Source organism: Phoenix dactylifera, unplaced genomic scaffold, assembly GCF_009389715.1.
Source record: "Phoenix dactylifera cultivar Barhee BC4 unplaced genomic scaffold, palm_55x_up_171113_PBpolish2nd_filt_p 001409F, whole genome shotgun sequence".
NCBI lineage: Eukaryota > Viridiplantae > Streptophyta > Magnoliopsida > Arecales > Arecaceae > Phoenix > Phoenix dactylifera.
The window spans coordinates 3,193-14,895 of NW_024068731.1; the positions used below are offsets into that span (position 1 = coordinate 3,193).

General features: G+C 35.7%; 1 long non-coding RNA gene across 1 annotated transcript; it reads left to right on the forward strand.

The window, feature by feature from the left end:
* Nucleotides 1-1,121: 1,121 nt before the first annotated feature.
* Nucleotides 1,122-10,547, forward strand: LOC120108583. The gene is made up of 2 exons (XR_005509873.1): nt 1,122-2,000; nt 2,082-10,547. It is a non-coding gene; the product is annotated as an uncharacterized LOC120108583 (long non-coding RNA).
* Nucleotides 10,548-11,703: the final 1,156 nt, after the last annotated feature.

Sequence of the window (11,703 nt, forward strand, 5' to 3'; positions counted from 1 at the left end):
AATTTAGCATTTTCCCCTTGTAATGATTGTAATATATCAAGTTGTGTTTGGTTCAAATTATTGAATTAGTCTCATTCACCTATGCATAATTTGGTCATGTACCTAGTCAAGTTGTTTGTTGTCGGTTTGCTTAAGGTCATGCACCTCTTGTCTAATCAATAGGTATACTAGAGACACGATATAATATCAATATATAAAAATCAATCCAACTAGCAATATGATTTCATTGCATAAGAGATAAATTTTCCTCAATGTTCATCTTAATCCTCAATGTTCATCTTAATCTCGAAATCACAACTAAAAAATATAATATGATATCAAAATGCATCAAATTACCATTGCTGGTTGGGTACCAATTCACTCAAAAAGAGCAAATTGAGTATCAAAAACCCCAAGACAATTCAAGAAAACCAACACCTAGATAATTACTAACTAGGCCCCATGCCAAACAAGGATAGCTATAAGATAGTATCAAACAACTTGTTACTTCTAAGTTCTCGAAGATGGAGAATGAAAGTAACCTAAATCATGTGGATTGTGTCGCCTTTTGAGGGGCATGAGACTTCCTTGAGAGAAATTAGATGGAGACATGGAGTTAGTGATTGTGAATGGTAGGGAAGTTGTCTTTTAAGTCCAAAAAATTTGTAGTTAGATATCAATCCTTCAGAAAAGATAATTTTTGTTTAAGCCTTCTTAATGAATGGTTAAGCCTTCTTAATGAGAATCGGTTCGAATAGAAAAGATTTTTGTACAATTATTTAATTCAAATTCCTAAATACAAGATGGTAGTACAATTGACTAGCATGTAGTTCTTGTATCTTTTATCTTGAACTTGAGAGTTTCAAGCCTCTTTTTATCTTTATTTTCTGGTAGTTTACCTTTATTTACCTTTTTTTTTTTTGATTTGTTAAATATCCTAAACACTTATATGTATGAAGAAAGAAATATAGAATTATCAAATAATCAATCATATTTTAAATTACTCAACAATTTTTATTGTTATATTTTTAAATATAGAGAAAGAAATTACGAGTAACATGTTTCAAACAAATTATTTAAGAAAAAATAATTTTGCTTGAATTAAAGTCTTAAGACCATACTTGCGATATGTGATTAAAAATACGTGTTTAAAGTATCGTCCCCAAACTCCCACCGCAGAAACACGAGACCATCAAAAGATTGGGTTTTGACTTGCTGTTTCCTTACGATTTCTGGAATGGAGAGATCGATAAATTCGGCCGCTTGACGGAGGGTTCAAGCCACCGAGGTCTTGTCGCCAGTTAAGTTTGAGATTCTTTGCTGGAGAGCCGGCAAACCGGCGGTATCCAGCAACTATGCATGGAGCTCTCCTTATTGCGTTCAGAGAGGCTGCTTACAGAGTGAGGGCGGCTTGGAGGAGGTCCATGGTGCCAGTGATGTAGAGATCAGATGCTAAAGAGGAAGTTTTATATTTGGATGACCTGTTCTGAACTCCTGATCTCTGTTTTGGGAGCTCTTCGATTCTTTATGGCCCATTTTCTTGGGGCCCTGACTCTACTTCATCGGTGCGCGTAGGGATTGGTGAGAGAAAGTGAGGTTCTGGTTCTCTTTTCCTCTATGGATTGATTTCAAGGAGGCATGTGTTGGAATTGGCTGAGATCGATGATGATCAGAAGAGATTGAGTGTGCTGTATCCTAGCTCTGGCACCAAATTAGATGGGAGGAGTGGTTTGAGCAGTCTTGGAGATAGTCTTATAGCATTTATAAGAGGTTTCAGAAGCGGTAATTCGAAGATAGGAATTGTAAATGGGATGCTTCATGCCTAGAGATTTCTTCTATCAAGCCAGTGCATTCACATCCTACAGTTAATCTGGACTTGGCAGGAAAAAGTTGTCAGTTCATGTCATTTCTCATGGAGGCATAAGAGAAGATCATAATTTGTATTCAGCAAAAGAGCATGGAGACATCATTTGGAAGGATCACGAAGATGCTGCTATCAGTTCTTTCTTTCTTTGAATCAGGTACTTCCAGCAAACCCTGGCATAATCACCTTTAACAATTACATTTCTCTGATTGATAATTACATTTCTCTGATTGAGCAGGACCAAGTTATTTGCTTTGGTGTCTGTGACATTTTTGCCCAGAATTTATGTAGACCTAATCGACTGCTAAACCTGAGGATTTTTAAGGATAGAACAATCACCTGGGTGGGTCACATTATTTGTCATTTTGGTTATATAAATTTTGTATGATAATAATTAATAGGTATGCTAGGCCCTGGCTCTAGCTAACAGATTGTCATTCGGATACAAAAAAATTTAATTGGAATAGTCGATCATTTTTCATTTATACGTTGTTTGTTTTTGAGATTTTGCATGCATTTCTTTGCCTTGCATGCATAATTAACTTTGCTTTCATTTTTTATTTTTGTATTTATTTTGAATTGTATTGACTAAAGGCCTCTATCTAGAAAATCTTAATGCCCTTTCAACTTCAGGCGACAGGACAGGAAAGAATATCAGAAATTTCATAGTATATGTCATAGCATGGGATCGAGAAATAACTCATTTTAGCAAGAGAATCAAAATCCTGAATAATAAAGCATAAAGGTAATAACATGACAAAACCAAAGGCGGTGGTTTGGGTACAGGCCTACTCTGTCTGGGTTCTTGTCAAAGTTAAACCATGTACATCCTGAATGTTTGGGCTTTCTGATATTGTGGCTGTATATGAGCTGCAAAAGTGACCAAAGGTTGCAGCTGCAAAGGGGCTTCCACTTGTAAAAAGTTGGGTTTTAGGCCCCTTTCAGATTTAGTAGAAAGTCAATATGAATATTGAAAAAGTACCCCATTCAAGGATTCTTGTCGTGAAATGACAAGGCCATGCTAAACTTGGTGATCATGACAAAGCATCCATTTTCTTAAATTGTTTTGTGGAAAGCAAATGGGTAAAAATAAGAATGTGTTACTTGAAACAAGGACTCTCACTTTTATCAGGAGGATATAAGAAAAGACCAACTAGGAACTCATCAGAAAAAGGTTGGTGACAATCAGTCACAACAAGGGTGATATTACAATGCAAGTTTATCATAAAGCTCAAAGTCTTAGAAAGTATAAATGTTTATTCCCCTCAAGTTTCTTGTTAAACCAAATGCATGATATTGTTCTTCTTCGTCTGCCCATCTTTATTAGGATTTAGGAAATGAACAACTCCAAGTAATGATCTTCTTAACATGCCCAATCCCTGGAAAAAAAATAGTGCATCAGTTTTGACAGTGCTGCTCAATGTTCCAGGTGTGAGCATCGTACTTGCAATAAGGATGAGTAGTTGTCTCCTCACCATATTGAAATGACCCTTTTTTACATTCATTTCCTTCTAACTGACTTACTGTTAAGGTTTGACTTTGCCTTTGTATGAAAGCGTGGAATTGGAAGAAACTAGTGGATTTTGAAACTAGGCAATGGATAGATTAAAATTTGGACATCACCAAATTCTCATGTCCAAACTTTGACCTTGACCCCTTAAGAATGGCTGAAAGTACACCTCAGCAGGTTACTTACAAGATGACAGAAACAAGTGCTAGAATAAGCCGAAAGCATGGTTAAAGACTTTGTTCTATTTAAACTTTAATATCAGTGGGTTATGACAACCATGATTTCATTAGGGGTGTAAAACAGGTAAGGGTGGATATCACTTGGATCTTGCAAGTTTCATATACAAACCTGATAAGTTAATCAGGTTTGAACTTGAGCTGCTTATTGGTTGCAACATGTGTTCGCGTTTGTCATCAGATATTAAACAGCTCTATAGTATTCTTCTTCAATTCTTTTTATTTATAATGTTCTCCAATATATTTACTTTTCATTATAATTTAGAAAACAACATTATAACAGTGGAGCTATGAAATAATGAGTATAATGTTCATATTTGTAAAATGATTTCATTTTTGATGACCTCAATCTATCCTCACCTAATAAATTTTGTTTGGGTTTGTTATCAGACATCAAACAGCCTATGTTACATTCTTCAGTTCTTTTTACTGATGATTTTTTCTCCAACATTCTTACTTTCATTATAAACCCACGTTATAATAGTGGAGAAGTGAAAATATGAGTAGAATGTTCTTTTTTGTAATATCATTTGCATTTTGATTACTTCAAGTAATTCTTACCTAAGTTGTTGCATTCTTGTTGGTTACCAGATATCAAACAGCTCTATAACATATTTCTTCAATTCTTTGTATTGTTAATTTTGTCCAAGACATTTACTTTCATTTAAAACAACATTATAATATTGGGGAAGTGAAATGATGAGTAGAATGCTCATATTTGTAATAACGTTTGCATTTTTATGCCTTCAGGTAATTCTCACTAATAAAAATGGCAACCATGGTAATGAGGAAAAATCGTAATAAATTGCAACTTAGCATATGGTCCTGCTTTGCTTCCATAGTCTACATTTATCCCAACTTAGTAATGAGGAAAAATGGTAATAAATTGCAAGTATCAACAAACACATCCAATCTTGGTCCACAGACTAGTTCATCTTGAGACTGGTTGGAGTAATGTCAAGCTTAAACTAGAGCCTCACTGCATGGAAAAGGGTTGGCATTTTATGTTTGGTCAATCTTTCAGGATTATTGCAGATTTAGCATGGTATGCCAATTGGAGGAAAAACCTATTCAAGAGCCAGGATTTTCCATTTAATTGTGAAAATTACAACATTGAATTTGATGATTATAATGGAAGTTTCCTTTTTCCTGAAGTAGCATGATACCTTATACATAAAACTGAACAAAATATAGAAATAATAGGTTTTATGTCGCAGAGACATAAGATGTTGAAAGTTTCTGAGAAGGAAACCAGAGTGGTGAAAAAGAAAGTGCTGAAGAAAGACCCACAAGCAAGAGATCTCCAAGGTTGTTAAGTGTATCAATTATCCCCGACATGCCCTTTTAAAGAAGAGCTTGAATTATAAATTATTAATGAATGGAACCTTTCATTCTTAGCATACTTGGTCCACCAATCAAAAAAATATGCAACATAGTAGCAAAAGTACATTGTTAAATTTCTCACCTGTAGACATGTTTATCCACTAAACTGTTGCTTCCTTTAACCACCTTATACATGATATGAGAGTCCACTGTCCTATTTCCTTATCCATCACACTTATAAAAATCAGTCATCACAAAGCATTTCCCTGCCCTTGTGATTAAAATCACCCACCTTGGCACAGATCAAGAAGCAGGCGAACTATATGTAATCTTTTCCAAGAAAAAAAGTGCCTTCTACATGCTATAATCTCATACTAACATAATTCTTCCTGTGCCCTTAATGATCTCTCACCAAATACCTGACATCTTATAACAAACTTTGGCATCCTGCCATCCTGCATTTCTCCATAATTCACTCATGATCACAAACATCCTTTCTTGCTGTATTATTTATATCACTTCTTTTTTACCCTTACATTTCCAGCTTGTCCTTTTTCGTCCAAAGTTTCTTTAAGGAAAGTCACACCAGATGCATGTTTTTCTTAGGTTGCAACCTTCATATATAATCTTTAGCATTGTTGAGGATTGCTTATAGCTCCTTCCCTTCTATACAATTTTAATTTATTTTTTAAAATGTTAGCCATGCTGACTAGGACCTCATCCAAACTCGTATAAATTAGGCAGAGGTGTGGTTTTGCTGATTTTGTCAAATGCATGTTGGTTTGTGTTGGCCATATTTCTAACCCAACTAAAATTTGACCTTCCAATCCTATTTTAAATTGAACCCTTTATTCAATAGCCATACATTGATGGCTTGGCCTTGGTTGTTGGAAAAAGGAGTACTATTGATGTTCATCTCACTAATATGCAACTCCTCCAATTAGAGGCTGTTCATATTCTAACTCTTTGTTGTAGAATCACCCTCAAGGGGAAAAGAATTCAATCCAATTTTTGAATCGCAAGTTTTAGTGTGAGTTGCTCTTCTTTTTTGAGCTAAAATCGCCTCATTTGTTGTACATAACAAGCAGGGATGTTTTAATTTGAACATGATATTAGGAGTCCATACATATAAATGTTGGAACCACTAAAGTTTAAGGGGTTCACATCATTTTTTTCTGCGATTCAATTTTTTTATGAGTTTTTGCAAGGCCTTAAGATAGATTAAACCTGTCTATACCAAGAATAGAGTTTTTTACTTTCCAAGTAATTCTTGATGTTTTGAAGAAAATTGTCAAGTGGAAGGATATTAATGTTCTTTTCTTCATGCTAATTTACTGTGCCACACTAAATTCTCTTACGATGTTTCGAGCTATTATTTGCTTGCATCTATCTAATCTTTTCTAGGTAGACAATGTGAAATATATTGATGTAGGCTTAATTTAATTATGTAAAAGAAAAACCTATATTATGCTTTACTTTTCAAAGATGTGTATCTTAAGGGAGGTTGGGCCTTTGATAAGAAAGATTGGTGAAGGTGGCTCTATTAAGCCACACACATAAATTTAAGATGATTCTTGGTGGTTATCAACGAAAACCTTTAGGCATTTACGCCGCTGCAAGAAGAGTAATAACATTTATTAATTTGTTGTGTTAGCAACGATCAATTTGACGTTGAAAAAGACATGAGCTTCAAATGTTTGAATTATCCAAAATAACTGAGTTCTTAAAAACGAGTGCAAAAGGCAAGAAAAGAAAAGGAAAGAAAAGGGTGGTGTGAAGGTCTATCAAGCATATGTTGAGAGAATGCAGGAGATTTATGTTAAATAAATAGATTTGAGTTATTTTGTGGCTAAATTTTGAAATCAAAAGGTTTAATGCTAAATACTCAAATTTGAATTCTGAAAAAAGAAACAAAGCAAGGAGACCAAGGAGAAAATAAAAGTGCAAGATATGACCATGATCAGAAAGAAGGATAAGAATAAAGAGGAAACATAATAGAAAAAAGCCTTAGAGGGAAAAGATAATCTTTTGTCCATTGACATTGGTATATAAAGAGCAGATGTAGAGAGAGAGAGATTTAACATAGTTTTGGAGTTTTGGGTGAAAGTTCAAACCATGTGATTTGCAAATCCTCATGTATAACCATTACATGATTTGTTGGTCTATAAATTCTTGTTTATAAAAGTAATAGTATTTTTTAAAAAGTTTTTATGATTCATGGAGTTGATGCTTATAGTTTTAGAATGTTTATTGGTTGCGCTCATAGGGTTCTACACATATTCTATTATGGAGTTGCCACTTGGGTTTAGTTTGTAAACAGGGTAAAAATCCTAAGAAACCATGCCACTAATCTTTTTAACAATAATTGCATTGCAATCCAAGATGAGGAGGATTAAAGGAGCATCACCAATCACCCCAATAAGAAGGCTTCTAACTATAATATTAGGCCTAAAATAAGAGATGGAAATAAAAGAAAAGAAGAGAGGAGAGAGGAAGGTTAGAAAACCGATGTGGTGTTTCACAGCCATTGCTTTCTTCATTGTCCACTTTCTCCACCTAATATCCATGATAATGGGTCCACACAAGATAGATCTCCAATCCAAGGGTTAAGAAACCGATGTAGTGTTTCCCGGCCATTGCTTTCTTCATTGTTCACTTTCTCCACCTAATACCCTTGATAACAGGTCCATAAAAGATAGAGCTCCAAACCAAGGGTAAAGTATGGGTCTTCCTTCCTTAAGCTTGATTTAGATGGGTGAAATAGCATAGAGTGTGGGAGATTAGGGATGATTTGGTGGCTTCCATTTCCAGATGAAAGTGGGAGGCAGGTGTCTTAGGGTTAGAAGAGAGTAGTAGGGTCCTAGAGTATGAAAGAAAAGGTGGTAGAGTCTTCCTTTCTCATTTTCTACCTTATTTTCTCTACCCTTGGATAGAAGAAGAGTAGGGAGTTGGATAGTTAAACCAACTCCTTCTTGGGGCTTCTATGTATTGGAGGCTTAGGATTGAAAATTGAGGTGCCAAGAGGTGAATGAGTATTTTGGGTTGCTGTGGACTCGTACAAAGGGTTGGATGAGATTAATTTTCAAAAGCTTCCTTATATTTAATTGTGGAGATATAGGGGTTATAGGTAAACTTCAAGGATGATGAAGGATGTTAGGAGGAAAGGCTAATGAGGACATGATGGGCATTGATGCAGTGGAAAAAGAAGACAAAAAGAGAGTGCTTAAAAAAGAGAGGCAACTTTGTTGATGAAAAGAGATGGCAGAATAGAAAATAAGAATTGGGGACACATTCACTCAAAAGAGAGGATCACTCTGATCTTATACAAGCTTCAGGTCTCTGTAGTCCTCTTAACCATGATTGAGCCTCCCTTTCTCTTACCGTACAAGGATGTTTAGTTAATGGAGTCAGGATAACCCATCACTTTTTCTTCAGGAGAAAAGTTTATTTTAAAATAAATTATTGACAAGCCACCATCTGACCATTAATTATTTCCTTCAATAATTGCCTTCACGCTAACTAGTTATCTCGGAACTTAAAGGCTCAACATCATTCACTTTAAGACCCTCTTTCTTGATGACATTTAATTGCATCTAAGTATCGTCATTATGTCTTCTTTTTCCATTCATAGAATAAAATTCCAGCTATAGTTTACTAGGATGGATGATCATGATGCATGATAATATTGATGTCATATACACCGTGTGCATACCATCTGCAGATCATAGTTTGCCTCCATCAACACGGGATTTGGAAAGGAGTGAAGGACAAGGAAACATGAGAGGTATGAGAGCCTTAATGACTCACAAAATACAAAACACTAATTTAACCCAATGCATGTTGTTCAGTTGTGAGGGTTGATGAGGAAAATATGAGAACCTCTTTCATTTGTCCTGTAATGTCGTGCATTATGTTATGCAGCCTTTGAGCACAAATGTCATAATATAATGGTGAGGTATCACGAGACAGAATCTAGATAGTTTTGCTTATTTAGAATCTAGGATCTGGCTGCAGAATGTAGTTATGGAGGCTAGAATCTAAATATTGGGTTCAAAGTGCTGGATGGTTGCATGTACAACCAAGTGGCTGTGTAGATGGGTGTTGTTTGGATGAAATACTAATGGTTGTGAGATTAGAAATAGGAGATGGGTTTGTATATGAAGCCTCTGCACAGTCTTTAACTGCTTGGTAAATTTTAACTAGTTTTGTAGATAAAGAATTTTATATGATAGAGAGGTGCATGCACCTATGGTGTGGATAACAGCAGGAAGATGTTAAGAGCACCATTCGTGGCAGCAAAATTGTCCACAGAGAGAGGGAGCACTGCTTGCAATAGCATATCTGTCCCTAGACCGGCTCATTTATGATAATCGTAGAGTAAATTGTCAAAATTGGTTATAAGCAGACCCCAAATGAATGAGACATGGGCTCGATTTTGCCTTTTATTGTAACAGATGAGCTTAATGTGTTTTACTACTTTATTTACTGGGTATATTTCTTACAAGTCTTCATGGAATCTCGATATGCTTTGCATATCCAAATGCATGAAAAACTGTATAGTGACCTTACTAGAGTATCTTCAAACCAAATAGCAAGGGAAAGACTGTAGCTCTACTCTAGGCTGAGGTATGCTTGTATTATGTTACCATTTAGTAATTGAGCCTTGAATACTCTAGGATTGGATGAACAGAAATCGGAATCACAAGAGACTTTCTTGAGGCTAGCATTCAATCTCTGTGGGCAGCAAATTTGCTGCACTCTATCTGCTTTTGTTAGTTTTCTGTCGCATGAAAATAACTTGATCAGATGTTCTTCTTTTTTTGGTAAAAATTATCTTGCTCTGATGAGCACGAAAAAACAATGAGCTTGTAGTTGTGGTACAGAATAGGCCACTCCTAGAATTGAATATTATGTCTCAATCTATTTTCCTTCAGATTTTGGAACTTTCAGTTACAGATTCTTGATGTTCAAATTTTAGCAGCATCAGCATTGCATAGGATCAAGGTCAGCAACCTCATATTTTACATCAGTGACATCCGTATGAACTAACAATTGAATTTTGCTTCTGTTATATATAGTCAGCATCTGGAAGTACCTGTGATCTATGGAACTGATGAACAAGAATATCTTCAGGGGGTGCTGTAACAAAAATACAATGACATGGATAGGGTAAGGCATGGCATTTCAAATTAGTAACCTGTAAATAGCTTGGAGCAGAGGAAGTTGAATTCACATTTAGTTTTCGATACTTGTGTTGATGTTTACTTGTGAGCGAACTGATTGGTCTTTTGACCCACGAAAACTTAGTATTAACTCTAATATTGGAATTATGGTGCAACATGATTGCAAATTTTGTGAAAGTTGCAAGAATGTCCCAGCTTACAACTTACTGCTTCATTTGACCTTGGTTGTAACTGCAAGTGATGTGAAGTTGCTCTAGCATACTATTAGAGGATGGATTCCTATTGGCTGATGAGATTTCTGAACAGTTGGACCAACCTCAGGACCGTATTTTTATTTACTATAAGAAGTCTGAGTGTTGACAGACAAAAGCCCAACTGTAACAAGCTGTTGCAACAAACAAATTCACTGAACTTGTATATATTGGATCCTGAGTCTTGTCTAGTTTCTCTCATGATATCAGGTTCTCATAATTCTATTTTATCATAAATTAATAACTCAACATCTGTGATACCCCAGTGTGACGGCCAGCCTGCTACTTGTCACTGGTACAAGGAATGATAATTGAGACATTGCATTAGTTGTGGGTGGGGTGATTGATTGTTCAATTTGGGCATATGTGATAATATCCCAGGAATCCCTAGATATGTTTAATGGTCTATAAGGAGGAGGGTAAGAACCTAAGAAATATGGATGAGTTGTACGACAAACATCAAAGTTTGTCGTATAAAGAAACGAGACAAGCGAAGCTTAGCTGGAAATTTAGAGGTCAAAAACTAGGCTGGTTGAGTTTAATGTCAAGCTGAACTTGAGCTTCAACTTAGTTTTGCAATCATAAGTTCACCCCTTAACATGAGGCTTGAGCTCAGCTGCTTGTCTAATTGAACGAGCTAAAATAAGTCAGTTATTGAGCTGAGCTCCAGTGTTCTTGAGAACTTTGGTTCATGCGGCGCTGAATGAAGTTTGGAATATTTAGAGAAGGCAATTATGGTCATATAAGATGGACTTATCCAGAGACCTGCAAAAATTGTGGAAGAAAAGCCTGTCTGTTCTGGTTATGTTTAAACTTATGCATACAAAGATTGGTCCTCCAATAATGCCTCATTATTGGATAAAATTTTAAAGAAACAATGTTTAATGCCGAAAATTTGCATTTACTCTTGCATCACAAAAAGAAACCAGGGCCAAATTGAAATGGAATCCTCCAATAGGCTCTTTACCTTAGTGTCTAAATTTAGAGAAGTATAATATATGTGCGCATTACTTAAATGTACCTGGGATGGAGCTCAAATGGGGGTTTTCTCGGTGTACTGCTGAAAAGCAGGCATTTCAGTCCTCAAGAACAGCTTAATACCTGTGACAAAAGCCCTTGTTCTCTAAGCTGTATTTGTTATCTGTCATCTGCTTGTCTCTTCTTAGATCCCTCAGCTGGCAATCTCTCTATCCAGTGATTCTCCAGTTAATATTCTATGTTCCTCCTTTGCTTGGGATATCTCAACCTTCTTCATGAGGCGCTAATTTTTTTGAAAGATGTTATGAAACACACACAAGACTGTACACATGTAATGAAATAATATTTAGTTCACAATCTGCGTTATTTTTGTGCTTTC